This window comes from Staurois parvus, unplaced genomic scaffold (assembly GCF_062004578.1).
Source record: "Staurois parvus isolate SC_StPar_1 unplaced genomic scaffold, SC_StPar_1.0 ptg000214l, whole genome shotgun sequence".
Lineage (NCBI taxonomy): Eukaryota > Metazoa > Chordata > Amphibia > Anura > Ranidae > Staurois > Staurois parvus.
This window is the reverse complement of record NW_028318010.1, coordinates 1,480,617-1,497,870: the sequence shown is the minus strand read 5'-3', so window position 1 is coordinate 1,497,870 and position 17,254 is coordinate 1,480,617. Positions and strand designations below refer to the sequence as shown.

At 44.6% G+C, this 17,254-nt stretch overlaps 2 protein-coding genes across 10 annotated transcripts in view; one reads left to right on the top strand and one right to left on the bottom strand.

Moving 5' to 3' along the window:
* LOC149460980 (tyrosine--tRNA ligase, cytoplasmic-like) overlaps window positions 1–15,953 on the bottom strand; it is a 35,136-nt gene extending 19,183 nt beyond the window's left edge. For 3 of the 8 annotated variants that reach the window (XR_016312974.1, XR_016312973.1, XR_016312975.1), the window contains exons 1-2: window positions 15,582–15,733; window positions 6,718–6,902 (exon numbers count right to left, since the gene is read on the bottom strand). The gene's annotated coding sequence lies outside the window, so the exon portion shown is untranslated. Of the gene's footprint in view, window positions 1–6,717; window positions 6,903–9,148; window positions 9,277–10,559; window positions 10,837–15,559 lie in introns of those variants that run through there. The other 5 variants (XM_089679003.1, XM_089679001.1, XM_089679006.1 and 2 more) reach the window with 5 other exon arrangements.
* The window catches only part of S100PBP (S100P binding protein), a 68,125-nt gene continuing 66,514 nt past the window's right edge, over window positions 15,644–17,254 (top strand). Inside the window, exon 1 of one of the 2 annotated variants that reach the window (XM_089679000.1) lies at window positions 15,644–15,744. The gene's annotated coding sequence lies outside the window, so the exon portion shown is untranslated. Of the gene's footprint in view, window positions 15,942–17,254 lie in introns of both variants that reach the window. The other variant, XM_089678999.1, reaches the window with a different exon arrangement.

Sequence of the window (17,254 nt, the reverse complement as noted above, 5' to 3'; positions counted from 1 at the left end):
CTGCAGACAGGAGATAACACATCAAAATAAATCAAAGTAGACCAAATGAATCAAAATAAACCCAAAAAACAAACAAAAGCATGATCTTATAAACTGGGGCCTGAGACCATGCTTAATGGGCTATACTTGCTGTAGCAGTGAGTCTGGATTTCCAGGAGCTTTGGAGGAGAGATCTCATTTATTGGAACAAGCATTATTGGACCTGTATATGTTTATGTAGGTCTAAACATAAGGTGAGCAAACAATTTATGTGGTGGTGGAAGCCCTGGTACATTTATCAGTGGATCAAGGGCAAGAGTACATTTACTGTAAGCATGAATAAATTATTTAATTGTTGGCACATTAACCACTTACCCTGCAGAGGATTTGCCCCCCTTCCTGTCTAGGCCATTTTTTGCATTACGACGCTTCGTTATTTTAACTGACAATTGTGCGGTCATGCAACGCTGCACCAAAATGAAATTTATGTCCTTTTTTTCCACGAATTGAGCTTTCAGTGGTATTTGATCGCCTGTGCATTTTTTATTTTTTACGCTATAAAAAAAAAAAAAAACCAAGACCGACAATTGAGGAAAAAAAAACTATATTTTTGACTTTGCTATTAACATGTTCAGTAAATTTTTTTTTTTAAAAATCTAATTTTGTCAAAAATTTAGGCCAAACTGTATTCTGCTACACGTCTTTGAAAAAAAAATCCCAATACGTGTAAATTAATTGGTTTACGTGAAAGTTATAGTTTTTAAAATTTTTACTAGTAATGGCAGTGATCAGCGACTTATAGCAGGACTGCGGCGGACATTCTGACACTGGGGGGAACTGACTTGGTGTCACTGACATCCCCAGTGACACCAATACAGTGATCAGTGCTGGGAAAAAAAAAAAAAGCACTGACACTGTACTAATGGCACTGGGCAGGAAGGGGTTACCATGAGGGGTGATCAAAGGGTTAGCTGTGTGCTGGGAGTGTTTTAGTATGGGGTGGTGTCTGTGTGCTTCACTGTCAGCATACTGCTTTGGATGCTGTGCACAGTAAATTAATTAGTTTACTGCTTTGGATGCTGTGCACGCGATTTTGCATTGAAGTCACTAGAGGGCATTTTAGCATGAAAGTCCATGAGACGTGACTTTGCATGTATTGGCACCTTTTTTCCAATCGGCAAAATGCCGATGACACTATTTTCGGCCGCCGAAAATGCACTACATGCACTGACATGTAGTTAACAATGACTATTAAGGGTCTATTTGCAGGTAGGTTGCAGTAACGTAATTGGTTATAATCACAATCTCAAATTGGTTAAAATAAGTTAAATTGCCTGAAAACTAACATATGTATGGCCTGATATAGAGAAGGGGGAAGGGTTATATGTTGGGGACTGGTCAAAAGGTTACAACGCCCCTCTGGATTTTCAAGGTCTAATCCTCTAGTCTAGCAACATCGCTACATGGAAGTTCGAAAGAGCAGGGCCCTCGAACCACTCGTGTATCGCATTGTATTGTTACTGTACTGTCGCATGTTCTGTCAACCCTTTGTAATGTACAGTGCTGAGCGAACTGTTGGCGATTTATAGATACTGTATAATAATAATCACACAAGGAGTCTCACACCCCTGTTGTGTTCTCCATAAGGGAATGTTAATGAACAAAACTGGGAACAGAACTCCTTTTGAACACTGGTAACAGCTTGGGGGAGCTGAGCTGGGACCTCAGGTGCAGGGATTTTGCTGAAATACTCTCTGGCACTTGTAGCAAGTCAATGCTACAGCATGGAAAAAAAACAGACTGTACACAAATAATAGCTTTTATGAATTGTAGCAATTCTCAGATATCACAGAGAACGTATACACAGTTTAGGGCCCAGGGCATATGTTGGGCAGATTAATCAAAAGCAAATTTCTGATTATAGCTTTGCTTATACATCTAAAAAGAAGCTGTTGACTAAATGAATATATATTATATATCTACACACACACACACACACACTGCTGAAGAAAAGTTTTAGGCAGGTGTGAAGAAATGCTGTAAAGTAAGAAAACTTAAAAAAATATATATATTTTAAATTATTTTTATCAATTTACACAAAACGCAAGCAAGCGAACAGAAAAAAAATTCTACATCAAATCAATATTCGGTGTGAATACCCTTTGGCTTCAAACCAGCATCAATCCTTACACTTGGTACGCTCGCACAAACTAAGGGATTTTGTAGGATTAGAGGCAGGTGTATTATGAACCAATTATACCAAGTAGGTGCGAATGATCATCAATTTCATATGTTGGTTGAAACTCAGCTGTGTAGGCTTAAAACTGGGTGAGGAACAGACTTAGGCCTCTGTCACACAGGCGTTCCGTATGTCCATTTTTCATCTGTCCGTTTACGGATTAAAAACGGACACCCATGTATTTCTATGGACTAGCACAGCTGTTGTAGAACTACAAGTCCCATGAGGCATTGCAAAACTGACAGTTACAAGCATGACTCCCAAAGGCAGAGGCATGATGGGACTTGTATTTCACCAACAGCTGGAGGGCCACAGTTGCCCACTCCTGGACTAGCGGATGTAAACAGATGATCATCCATTTATATCCGTTAATGTCTGTATCTGTTAACATCCATTTTCTTGAATGGAGGAAAACCCAATTTTTCTTCCCTAAAAAAAAAACAAAAACAAAAAAAAAAAAAAAACACAGAACGGATGTAAACGGACGAAAAAACGGTTAGAAGCTGATGAAAAAACTGATGTAAACGGATGATAATAGGATATAAACTGATCTGTTTATTTTTTTAAAAAACATGACTGAACTGAATAAAATGGAACACTGTGTGAAAGGACCCAAACTCTGCTACTAAGGCGAGTTGTGGAAGACAGTTTCATGTCAGAGTTCATACACCATGGCAAGACTGAGCACAGCAACTAGACACAAGGTAGTTCTACTGCATCAGTAAGGTCTCTCCTAGGCAAATATATCAAAGCAGACTGGGGTTTCAAGATGTGCTGATCAGGCTCTTTTTAAGAAGCACAAAGAAATGGGCAACTTTGAGGACTCTAAATACTGTGATCTGCCAATGAAACGTAATGCAGCAGATGAAAGACACATCATGCTCATTTCCTTTTGCCATCGAAAGATGTCCAGCTGTGCCATCAGCAACAAGTGAGACCCAGGTACACCATCTACTGTCCAGAGAAGTATGGTCAGCAGTGGTCTTCATGGAAGAATTGTAACCAACAAGCCACACCTCTGATGTGGAAACAAGTGACTCAACTATGTATGAAAACATAGGAACTAGAGTGCAGAAAAAAATGGCAGCAGGTGCTCTGGACTGATGAGTGAAAATGTGAAATATTTGCCTGAAACAGGAGGCAGTTTGTTCACTGAAGGTCTGGCAAGCGGTACAATAAGCATCTGCAGGCAACAGTGGAGCATGGTGAAGGTTCCTTGCAAGTCTGGAGCTGAATTCCTGCAAATTAAGTTGAGATTTGGTCAAGATCAACGGTGTCAACAATGCTGAGAGATACAGATAAATACTTATCCATCATGCCATACCATCCGGAAGGCGTTTGATTGGCCCCAAATTTTTCTGCAGCAGTGCAATGACCCTAGACATATAGCCAATGTCATTAAAAACCATCTTCAGCGTAAAGAAGAACAAGGAGTTCTGGAAGTGATGGTTTGGGCCCCTGATTGCAACATCATCGTGTCTGTCTGGGATTACATGAAGAGAGAGAAAGATTTCTAGGCAGCCTACATTCACAGAAGATCTGTGGTTAATTCTCCACTATGTTTGGAACAACCTACCTGCGAGTTACTTCAAAAACAGTGTGCAATTGTACCAAGGAGAACTGATGCTGTTTTGAAGACAAAGAGTGGTCACACCAAATGCTGATTTGGATTTCTCTTTTGTTAATTTAAAAAAACTACATATTTATATTAAGTTATAATCACACCAAAATCCAGAAATGAAATCTGAACCCTAGGTAGATATAAAAGAAAAAAACTAATGCAGCTCTGTATTCCTTTAAGTGACAAAGAAAACCCATACCTTAAAAATGTTCCGTACCCCCTCCACCTACCTATCCTCACTAACCTATATAAAAAAAAGATGTGTGCACTTTTCCATTTTCAATCTGCTCTTTCCAGTCATGTGATCCTGGCACCGTGGTGGATTGTGTGAAAGCAAACGAGCGGCAGCGCTGCCGTCCAAATGCTTTCACCTGACAGGTGAATTGCCCACTACAGGGTTAAAGGTTGAAAAAAGCTACTTGCCCAATGCCCGGACCTACATGTCCTGGGCGATACAAATTCAACATCCCTGCATTTACAGGGCATTAGTTTAGAGTTAAACGTGAGCTCTAGGCTAGAAATATTGTTCTTACCCTGACATTTGCGGCAACACCTCACATGTGTGGTGCAATCACTGTTTACATATGCGTGTACAGGGGTGCTTTAACCGCTTGCCGCCCTGCCACTGTATATATACGTGTGCAGGGCAGCACTGGGGCGCAAAACCACGTTTTAAAATGGGTTCCGCGCTCCCGAAGTTTTCACCGACAGGGGGCGCGCGCGCGCTCCCGCCGACCCGCGGGTCACACCATTCGATCCCGGAGGGATCAATAATTAGATTTCAGCCAGTGATGTCTGGCTGAAATCAGATGATCGGTCCCTGTCCTATCCTGTCCTGTGTTGACATTTACACAGGACAGGATATGATGTCATTCTTCTCTGCCTGGACACATTCCGTTCCAGACAGAGAAGAAGACACAGTAAACGTGAGTAAAACACTACAAATTTACAGTTAGAACACACCTAGGTCACATTTAACCCCCTGATCGCCCCCCCCCCCCAGTTAACCGCTTCACTGCCCTGTCACCAGTGTCACTGATCAGTGAATCGATTTTTACTGATCACTGTATCAATGTCGCTGGCGACTTCCGATAGTGTTAGCGCCCCTCTCAGATAGCGCCAGTTTGCCCGCCAGTACACCAGTAATCCCATTTAACCCCTTAATCCCCCCCCAGTTAACCCCTTCACTGCCCTGTCACCAGTGTCACTGATCAGTGAACCGATTTTTACTGATCACTGTATCAGTGTCGCTGGCGACTTCCAATAGTGTTAGCGCCCCTCCCAGATAGCGCCAGTTTTCCCGCCAGTACACCAGTAATCCCATTTAACCCCTTGATCGCCCCCCACCACCCCCCAGTTAACCCCTTCACTGCCCTGTCACCAATGCCATTGATTACAGTGAACAGATTTTTACTGATCACTGTATCACTGATCACTGTATTGTCACTGGTGACTTCCGATAGTGTTAGCGCCCCTCCCATATAGCGCCAGTTTGCCCGCTAATGCACGGGATTTTTTTTACCAAAAACATGTAGCAGAATACATTTTGGCTAAAATTTATGACTAACTTTGAGTTTACGATATATTTTTTATAGCTGAAAGTAGAAAATATTGTTTTTTTTCAAAAATGTGTTTTGTTTTGTTTATAGCGCAAAAAATAAAAAGCGCACAGGTGATAAAATACCACCAAAAGAAAGCTCTATTTGTGTGAAAAAAAGGACGTAAATTTCGTTTGGGTACAGCATTGCATGACCGTGCAATTATCATTTGAATTAGTGCAGCGCCAAACAGCAAAAAAAGGCCTGGTCATTAAGGGGGGTAAATCCTCAGGAGCTCAAGTGGTTAAAGTGTTTATTTAGCCTAACCATTTTTTTGCCTTAATAGATTCCTTGCATTAATGTAAAAAGTATTTAGGCATCAGTAACCCCCCCCACACCTTTTACTTACCTAAGCCCTGATTAGAGCCAGTGCTGTGCACGTCTGCTGCTCTTCTCTCCCCTCAATTCTTGGTCTCACTTGCTTTGCTGAAGAACCTGATGTTGTCAATCACAGCCAGGGACACAGCAGCAGAGCTCAGGAGTGAGCCTCCATAAGAAATGGCTTCCTATGGGGGCACTGGACAGAAAGGAAGAGCCAGGAGCGCCCGGCAGGGAACCCAAGAAGAGTAGGTTCTAGGCCACTCTGTGCAATCCCATTGCACAGAACAGGTAAGCATAGACATATATGTTATTTTAAATAAAAAAAAAGTTACAAACACTTTCATTTTTTTAAATTTCAATAAAAACAAGAAAAAATTCTTGCATTACACTTTATTGCTATCACAAGGGGTGAACACAACCTTTGTGATAGGTTTGGGCAGTGACAGGTACTCTTTATGAAGAAATCACAGGTTTACTAGTCTCCTGGCCACCTTCTGCCCTGCAAGGCAACTGATCAAACAGATCTGTAGACACAATTTGAGCGGGAATCTGGAGGAAAAGACCTATGAACTCTGGTCTGACAAGTGGATTCTCAACCACGAAAATGCTCCTGCACAGGATACATTAATTGTTTGCAAGTTCCAAGAACAGAAGTCCATTCTGAAATCTAACCAACCACATTCCCCTGACTTAGCACTCACTTTTGTCTGTTTCCACATTTTAAAAAATCGACACAAATTTTATGACATTCCGGACATCTAACACAAAGTTACTGCACAGCGTTCTGGAAAACAAATTCCAGGAATGTTTGCAGCAGTGGCACAGTCGTTCCTGATAAGTCTGTTGCTTCACAATGGGACTACTTTGAAAGTGACAACAGCCGTTAGTGTATAGGTAAGCAAACTTTTATTTTTTTTCCCCACAGTCCACTCCAGAAATCAAACTGTCACAACTCGTACCTTATCCCTCTGGCAGCTAGTGCTCATTTCTCCCTAGTTCTTCGGTATGCAGGTGGTCCTTTGGCAGCTTCATGAACAATGCAAAGATATTGGCCGTGTATGTACTTGATGATGTCTGTGTCTGCAACATCTGGAGCATCAAACAGTAGAGGCCAAGGGACCCAGTGGTACAGCATGGAGGAAGCCTGTGGAAGGAGTGGATCAGTTAAGGAAATGTACTTCTTATGGGTACTGTAGCCATAAACAAGCATTTTAAGCCATGTTGTGCAGAAACAGGAATCACAGGTGTACAGTTATGCACAAAAGTTTGCATACCCTTGGAGAATTGGTAATTACAGTATGTACCATTTTTAAACAAAACATAACTGAGCAGGCAAAACATTCATATTCAAATGTAGGTCATAACAGAATGGCACATCCATAAAACAAAACAGGGCAACAAGTAAAAAAAAAAAAAAAAAAAAAAAAAAAAAAAAAATCACCCTATTCAAAAGTCATTTGCCTGACGAAGGGGCCCTGCGGGGCTCCGAAACGTTGCCGCTGTACATATTATGTGGCTACTAAATAAAAATTTGGACCCTTCTGAGGTCTCCTTGGTGTGCTGGTGACATTCTTCCTCTTAGCCTACTCTGTGCATCCACATGAGCGCTAACAAGCTCATTGACTATTTATACACAGACACTAATTGTAATTTAAAAAGCCACAGATGTGGGAAATTAACCTTTAATTGCCATTTTAACCCATGTGTCACCTTGTGTGTCTGTACCAAGGCCAAACATTCCAGGGTATGCAAACTTTTGATCATGGCCATTTGGGTGATTTCTGTTAACACTATCATTTAAAAAGGAGCCAAATAACTACAGTATATTTTCAATATCAATGCCAAAATTTCCCGATTTCTGCCAGGGTACGTAAACTTTTCAGAACAAATGTATGTCAACAGCTGTGGCCCAAAAGCCTGTACAAATGAATGACAGACAGAGCAGTTAAAGCCTAACTCCATGTTTAAATCAGAACTAAATGGCACTATACTTACCTCCTCTCTAATGTTCTGAAGTCTGCGAGGAGTCCCTCACCAGTGCTGGTCTTGGGCATCTTCACTGGCTGGTGCAGGAGGATGCAACTCCTGCGCATGTGCAGGAGTGAGCAATCCTGGCGCAAAAGGGACCATGCTGACAATGTAAGCTGAGCTGTACAGCTCAGTTTACATGCTGCAAAAGACAACTAGCAGGCAGGTAAATGTATTTTATTGCAGAAGAGGCATTACATGTCACTTCGGTGATAAATAGCTTGCCTGCTTACAGTTTACTGTAAACTTCATTTAGGTCTGCTTTAACATCCCTTTAAATAGTTCATTTGGGCAAAGCTGGTTCACACAAACGATTTTCTTTACCAACAGGTACCCTTGCTGAATGTGCTGTGTTAACTAAGTAGCCACAGCCTATCAACCCAGGTTCACACTAATGAGGTGTGGGAAACGCTGCGAATCCTGTGCGTTTCCCACACTGCATTACAATCGCATAGCGTTCATGCGATCTGGTGTGGGTGTCAATAATAAATTAAGGACACCCCAAAACATTTAGCAAAATGCGATGAGATTGCCAGAACACCCATGAAATGCAATTCAGGTGCAGATTGCAAAAAAAAAAAAAAAAAAAAGAAGGGTCCTGCACCTTTTTGGTGTGGATGCGATTTCAGCCATATAAAATGTATGGCTCAAATCGCACCGCATAGACATTGCATGTAATTCGCACAGGAATGTGGTGCAATTCCTGTGCGAATTACATACGGTGTCCCGCACCACATTAGTGTGGACCCAGTCTTAGTGGCAATAAATAGTTTGTATGACCCAGTTTAGCCCAAATTAGCTATTTAACTAGTTGCCGGCTGCAGGTAGCCGAATGACGGCTGCATTGCGGCCAGCCAGTTCTGGGAGGCAGTCATATGACGTGCTCCCAGAACGCGCTCTCCTGCGCGCCCCTGGGGGCGTGCACCCAGTGATCTCCATGATCGCTGTGTCCTACAGACACAGCTGATCATGTGATGTGGTAAAAGGTCAATCACAGCGGCCTTTTACCACGTGATCAGCCGTGTCCAATGACACGCTGATCACCGAGAAATGCAATTGCCGGTTCTCGGCTGCACTTTCCTCACGCTGTCAGAGCGTGAAGAAAGTACTGCCGAGAACCGGTAGTTGTCAGAGCAGGGATCGGCACCGATCATCAGGGCACTGATGAGCAGGGATTGGCACTGATGATCAGTGCCCGGATGATAGGTGCCCAGCAGTGCCACCTTCCAGTGCCGCTCACAAGTGCCCAGCAGTGCCGCCCACCTGTGCCACCCACCTGTGCCCACCAGTCAGTGCCCCCCACCAGTGCTGCCCACTTGTGCCAACGAGTGCCACTCACCTGTGCTCACCAGTGCCACCCACCTGTGCTGCCAGTCAGTGCCTCCCAGCAGTGCCGACTATCCGTGCCGCCTATCAGTGCCCATCAGTGCCTCCTATCAGTGCCATCAGTGCTGCTTCATCAACGCACATCAGTGAAGGAGAAAAATTACCTGTTTGCAAAATTTTATAATTGAAACAAAGAAACTTTTTTTTTTTAATTTTTTGCTCTTTTTTGGTTATAGCAGAAAAGGTAAAAACACCCAGCGGTGAGTAAATACCACCAAAAGAAAGCTCTATTTTTGAGAAAAAAAATTATAAAAATTTCATATGGGTACTGTGTTGCATGACCACCACGTAATTGTCAAAGTGCGACAGCGCTGAAAGCTGAAAATTGGCCTGGTAAGGAAGGGGGTATAAGTGCCCGATAGGCAACTGGTTAAAATGGTACTAAAAGGTTCGCTGTAACTCACTGTGACCAAGAAGACTTTATTGCAGAGGAGACATTGCATGTCTCTTCTGCAATAAATTACACCTACCTGCCTACTCACAGCTATATTTGGAATGTAAGTATGCGCAGCTCAGCTTACAGTGGCTGGCCCAACCGTGTGCTAAGATGGAGTGACATCATTCCATGCCAGCCTAAGAAGAGGCCTGAAAACTGGCACACAGGAGAAGAGGGACTGTTGAAAAGGCAAATATCCCTGCCTTTGGATCAACTTTAAAGGGACATTAAAGGTGGAGTTAGGCTTTAAGGATGATCGGCCTTGAATGAAGAGAGACTGCGATCAAGGCTGATCATATGTCCCAAATAGATGGGTAATAACCATCCATGTGATATACAGTAAAATGTGTCCACTGTCATTCATTTGTATAGGCTTCCTGCTCGTCGCTGTTCACATACACCTGTGATTCCTGCTATGGGAGTCTGCTATTCACTTGTAATCGTCCATGTGAACATAGCCTAACCCCTGCAGTGAAAGGGAGCCCAATTGCAAAAGAAATGTTTTCTTTTCTCTAGATTTCATCTTTAAACTAGTGACTTATTCACAGGCAGTGAACATTTGATATTCAGTTGTTTATAAAAACACAAACGTAGTTGTAATGCAAGGCTGGACACAAAAATCAAGAGCAAGTCAAAACACACTGCACAGGTACGATCAAAACCAGCACTCATACCATAGTTTCTAAGCTTGTGAGGGACACACTACCAAGTGTAAAGCTGCCATAGTACATCATGCAGCATTCACTCAGCACCCCAAGAAATAACAGAATCCAACTGCAGTGTTCTTGCACTGTCAAAGCCTCCACTTTAATTATCACACAACACACAGGAGGATATTTCTTATGGTCATCACAATCTGCATAATAACACACAATCAATAGTAATGTGAGTATTACAGCATGAAATAAATGCATCTTTTGACAGTGTCACAGCATACAATTAATACATTACCAAAGCTAAGGGAAGGAAGAGACCTCATCAAACCACAGTACACAGGAGATCGTGGAGAATCCCAGAGAACGTCCGACCAATGAGTCCATGCAGCTTCGGCAAAAATCCCAGCGTCAGAGCGTCCCCTCATGTGTGGAATGGTTTCTGATCACATCATCTCCAGGCCTCTCTTATATACCCCTGCTCAGTTCTTCTGGCCACAATCCCAGATTGGGTTGCGCCTCACCGGCTCCAAGACGCTCTTTTTCAGAAAACACTGAAAGGTTCTGTGAGGTAGCAGAGCAGGGATGTTGAATTTGTATCGCCCGATGCCCAAGACATTTAGTCCCAGACGTCGGGCAGGTAGCTTTATTCAACCTTTAACCCACCTGCGGGCAAGCAGCAGGGCTCACCTGTCAGGTGAAGCATTCGAGCAGCACCACACAGCTTCCACGCAGCCCACGGTGCCAGCCTCCGCCCCAGTGTGAACCGCCCCCCCCCCCCGCTCACCAAGTGTCCTGACCCGAAAGTAATGTTTCACTTCCAGGTCCCCATTCATAGATTCCTGGCCATTGAGGCCAAGAAAGAATGTAATGTGGTACAATGTGCACTGCATTACATTCAGTGGAGCACACAAGTGACTTTTCTAAACATTTCTAACTGCACAAACAAGTCTTATCTAATACAAGCGGCCAAATTCTAGCTATATCTTGTGATTCTGGAAGTTTCCCTTAGCCTAGGGAATGACGTTATGTCATTCCCTGTGCTTCTGGCATATGGGCAGCGATGTTTTACTGTAAAAATCACAGAGGAAACCAAGAGCCCACGGCCAGCACATTTTATAGGAATCACAGTAGTCCATGAAGAATGGAGTGAAGAGCCTCACAGTGCAGTCTAGGCCTAGAACGTACACCTATGGTGGCTGCAAGTATACACTGTGGTATCTGCTGGTTCTCTCCACTGCAGTTCTTCTGGGATGGTTCAGGGGATATACTGTAATTCCAGCTGTAGTCCCAGGGAATCCTGGAGTTCCTCCGCACTGCAGTTCAGGTGATTCTTCTGGGACTGATCAGGGGATATACTGTAATTCCAGCTGTAGTCCCAGGGAATCCTGGAGTTCCTCTGCACTGCAGTTCAGGTGATTCTTCCGAGACTGATCAGGGAATATAGTGTAATTGCAGCTGGAGTTCCTCTGCACAGCCTCCTACCACCAGCACCCAATACTCAAGAAATGGGGCCTGGGACAGCTGTCACCACCCCACCCCCTTTACTGAAGACATCACAATATCTCAGACACAGAGCACAGTGTATTTCCATCTGTATTCCCAGGGAATCCTGGAGTTCCTCAACAATGCGGTTCAGGTGATTCTTCCAGGACTGATCAGGGAATATACTATATTTCCAGCTGTAGTCCCAGGGAACCCTGGAGTTCCTCCGCACCGCAATTCAGGTGATTCTTCTGGGACTGATCAGGGGATATACTGTATTTCCAGCTGTAGTCCCAGGGAATCCTGGAGTTCCTCTGCACTGCAGTTCAGGTGAATCTTCTGGGACTGATCAGGGGATATACTGTATTTCCAGCTGTAGTCCCAGGGAATCCTGGAGTTCCTCTGCACTGCAGTTCAGGTGATTCTTCCGAGACTGATCAGGGAATATAGTGTAATTGCAGCTGGAGTTCCTCTACACAGCCTCCTACCACCAGCACCCAATACTCAAGAAATGGGGCCTGGGACAGCTGTCACCACCCCACCCCCTTTACTGAAGACATCACAATATCTCAGACACAGAGCACAGTGTATTTCCATCTGTATTCCTAGGGAACCCTGGAGTTCCTCAACAATGCGGTTCAGGTGATTCTTCCAGGACTGATCGGGGAATATACTATATTTCCAGCTGTAGTCCCAGGGAACCCTGGAGTTCCTCCGCACTGCAATTCAGGTGATTCTTCTGGGACTGATCAGGACATACAGTCAGGTCCATAAATATTGGGACATCGACACAATTCTAACATTTTTGGCTCTATACACCACCACAATGGATTTGAAATGAAACAAACAAGATGTGCTTTAACTGCAGACTGTCAGCTTTAATTTGAGGGTATTTACATCCAAATCAGGTGAACAGTGTAGGAATTACAACAGTTTGCATATGTGCCTCCCACTTGTTTAGGGACCAAAAGTAATGGGACAGAATAATAATCATAAATCAAACTTTCACTTTTTAATACTTGGTTGCAAATCCTTTGCAGTCAATTACAGCCTGAAGTCTGGAACGCATAGACATCACCAGACGCTGGGTTTCATCCCTGGTGATGCTCTGCCAGGCCTCTACTGCAACTGTCTTCAGTTCCTGCTTGTTCTTGGGGCATTTTCCCTTCAGTTTTGTCTTCAGCAAGTGAAATGCATGCTCAATCGGATTCAGGTCAGGTGATTGACTTGGCCATTGCATAACATTCCACTTCTTTCCCTTAAAAAACTCTTTGGTTGCTTTTGCAGTATGCTTTGGGTCATTGTCCATCTGCACTGTGAAGCGGCGTCCAATGAGTTCTGAAGCATTTGGCTGAATATGAGCAGATAATATTGCCCGAAACGCTTCAGAATTCATCCTGCTGCTTTTGTCAGCAGTCACATCATCAATAAATACAAGAGAACCAGTTCCATTGGCAGCCATACATGCCCACGCCATGACACTACTACCACCATGCTTCACTGATGAGGTGGTATGCTTAGGATCATGAGCAGTTCCTTTCCTTCTCCATACTCTTCTCTTCCCATCACTCTGGTACAAGTTGATCTTGGTCTCATCTGTCCATAGGATGTTGTTCCAGAACTTTGAAGGTTTTTTTAGATGTCGTTTGGCAAACTCTAATCTGGCCTTCCTGTTTTTGAGGCTCACCAATGGTTTACATCTTGTGGTGAACCCTCTGTATTCACTCTGGTGAAGTCTTCTCTTGATTGTTGACTTTGACACATGTACACCTACCTCCTGGAGAGTGTTCTTGATCTGGCCAACTGTTGTGAAGGGTGTTTTCTTCACCAGGGAAAGAATTCTTCAGTCATCTATCACAGTTGTTTTCCGAGGTCTTCCGGGTCTTTTGGTGTTGCTGAGCTCACCGGTACGTTCCTTCTTTTTAAGAATGTTCCAAACAGTTGTTTTGGCCACGCCTAATGTTTTTGCTATCTCTCTGATGGGTTTGTTTTGTTTTTTCAGCCTAATGATGGCTTGTGTCAGGAATGGACTGGCCAGCAATGGTGGGACTCATCTGCCTTTTGATCTGCAGTACCAGGGCTGGCCAGCGGATGCTCCCAGCAATCAGAGACTCAACTTTGCAGCCAGCTAACACCTGGAACTGATTATGCTGGGGTATTTAAGGGATGGCCAGACTCACAGACTCGGCCTTGGTGTTGTGTTTGTCCTGGGCCCTGTATCCTGTTTCTGTCCTGCATCCTGTTTCTGAACCGCTGCTGACTTCTCCTGCTCTGATCCCGGCTCGCTCCTGACCATCCCTCTGCCTGACCCTCTGTACCACGCTGCTTGCTACCTGTTCTGATCCCTGGCTTGTGACCCTGACCATCCCTCTGCCTGACCCTCTGTACTACGCTGCTTGCTACCTGCTGAACCTGGCCTGTGACCCCGACCAATCTCCGCTTGCTCCCCCTGTACCTACCTGCCCTATTGATATTGACCCGGCCTGCCTGACGACGCTTGCTTGTATGTACTGTTATCTGTGGGTGGTTGGTTTGGTTTGGTTGCACTGTATTATGTTTTAGTATTGCACTGCGTTTATGTTTGTATGGTTAGTGTTAATAAATTATATTGTTTATAACATATCTGAGGTCTGCGTTTCCCTGCGTCAGCCACACACCTCTGGTCACACCTGGGAGCCCTGACAGCTTGCTTCACTGATAGTGACAGCTCTTTGGATCTCATCTTGAGAGTTGACAGCAACAGATTCCAAATGCAAATAGCACACTTGAAATTAACTCTGGACCTTTTATCTGCTCATTGTAATTGAGATAATGAGGGAATAACACACACCTGGCCATGGAACAGCTGAGAAGCCAATTGTCCCATTACTTTTCGTCCCTTAACAAGTGGGAGGCACATATGCAAACTGTTGTAATTCCTACACTGTTCACCTGATTTGGATGTAAATACCCTTATATTAAAGCTGACAGTCTGCAGTTAAAGCACATCTTGTTCGTTTCATTTCAAATCCATTGTGGTGGTGTATAGAGCCAAAAATGTTAGAATTGTGTCGATGTCCCAATATTTATGGACCTGACTGTATACTGTATTTCCAGCTGTAGTCCCAGGAAAACCTGGAGTTCCTCCGCACTGCAATTCAGGTGATTCTTCTGGGACTGATCAGGACATATACTGTATTTCCAGCTGTAGTCCCAGGGAACCCTGGAGTTCCTCCGCACTGCAGTTCAGGTGATTCTTCCGGGACTGATCAGGGAATATAGTGTATTTCCAGCTGTAGTCCCAGGGAACCCTGGAGTTCCTCCGCACTGCAGTTCAGGTGATTCTTCTGGGACTGATCAGGGAATATAGTGTATTTCCAGCTGTAGTCCCAGGGAATCCTGGAGTTCCTCTGCACTGCAGTTCAGGTGATTCTTCTGGGACTGATCAGGGAATATAGTGTATTTCCAGCTGTAGTCCCAGGGAATCCTGGAGTTCCTCTGCACTGCAGTTCAGGTGATTCTTTCGGGGCTTATCAGAGAATATACTGTAATTCAAGCTGGAGTTCCTCTGCACAGCCTCCCACCACCAGCACCCAATACTCAAGAAATGGGACCTGGGACAGCTGTCACCACCCCACCCCCTTTAATGAAGACATCACCATACCTCAGACACAGAGCACTGTTGGCAGGAAATGTGACTATAACACCTTCTGCAACCTCCGGAAGGCATGGCAGCCCCCATCTTTCTCCATAAATGCAGTTCCACTACATAACACACAAGTGACACCTCTGACCAGATAACATACAGTAGCAGCCCTTTCATCATTATCCTACCGGCCTCTCAGCGTCTCCTTACCGGCTCACGCGTGCCCAGCCGATCATCCAGTTCCTAGTCGTCGTGGATTGCGTCAGACGTTCACATCGATGGACTCGGCGCTCGACTGTGCTGGCCAGCTCGCGCTCATTGACCTGAGCAGTTGCGCATGCCCATGAAAGTTACAGGAGAGAGTGCAGAGCAGGTAACGGTAGGAGGTCGGTGCAGTCAGGAAGGCGGGCTGCCGTTATAGCAGAAGCCCGGATACAGGCAGCAGTGAGGGAGCCGGTTGTGTTCGCCTTTACAACCCCCCGGAGTGTCCTCATCCGACCCCTCAGTCTAGTTCACTTGGAGCTTCTTCTATACTTGTTCAGGCTGCTCCATCCTGAGGGTCCCTCCCAGGTAAATGTCGGTGGTCTGTCCGGCCGAGGGCACAGGCCTACGTTCTGAGGAGCTCCTATGTACCGGAACTAACCGCCTCACAGTCCGGGCCTCTTCTGTCTGTGTTGGAGCAATACCCACCCTGTCCTATGGTGCCCACATACATTTCAGGGGGTGGAAACATTCCTGTGTGTGGACTTGTTTAACGACCACTACAGGCAACACTTTATTAGTTTTGGATAGAATGGAGCCGGATTTGAGGAAAAGAAAATTCCACATTTCTGGTTGTCCCCAAAACAGGAATAGAGGGAAATCTTCTAGTGGGGACAGTAGTTCTGGTATTAAGCAGGTGTTTCCTCACTTTGGAGGGATTTCCTCTCCCTTCGTGTTCTGGCAATGGAACAGGAAATCTCCCCAATGTGACACAGATGGGGAAAACAACCTGTCAGGCTTTAACCAATTGCCTACCAGGTACTTATACCCCCTTCATGCCCAGGGCAATTTTCAGCGCTGTTGCACTTTGACCATTTCACGGTCATGCAACACTGTACCCATATGAAATTTTTGTCTTTTTTTCACACAAATTGCCGCTGTGTGTTTTATATTTTGCGCTACAAACAAAAAAAGAACAAAAAAATGTAAAAATGTTTTCTTTGTTTCTATTATAATATTTTGCAAACAGGTAATTTTTCTCCTTCGCTGATGTGGTTGATGAGGCTACACGGATAGGCAGCATTGAGGGGCACTCATGAGGTGGCACTGCTGGGCGGCTTTGCTGGGCACTGATTAACAGTGCCGATCACTTCTTTGATAATTGCTGGTTATTGGCAGTACTTTCCTCATGCTGTGACAGTGTGAGGAAAGTGCAGCCAATAACCGGCAACTGTATTTACCTGGGGATCTGCTGTATCATTTGACAGAGTTGGTCACATGGTAAAAGGCTGCTGTGATTGGCTATTTACCGTATCGCGTGATCAGCTGTGTCTGTAGGACACCTCAATCACCAGTTGCGCTGGGGGTGCGCAGGGGGCTTGCTCTGGGAGGATGTCCATGGAGGTCCTCCCAGAACTAGACAACCGCGTTATAGCAGTCTTTTGGCTGTAGCACAGTAGGGAAGAGGTTAAAAAAACAAACAGTTTTTTGCAAACACTCGTATGCTGTGCCCATGTTTACAATTGCACTGCCATGTACATGAGTACTGCACTGCTATTTATGTTAATGATGAGGTGGTGGCCTTGTCCTCCCGGGTGGAGTATATAGGACAGGTATTACATTGAACAGGCTTAGCTGTCCTATCTGCAAGAGTCCGAAGTGATCCTAATTTAGTTTACCAT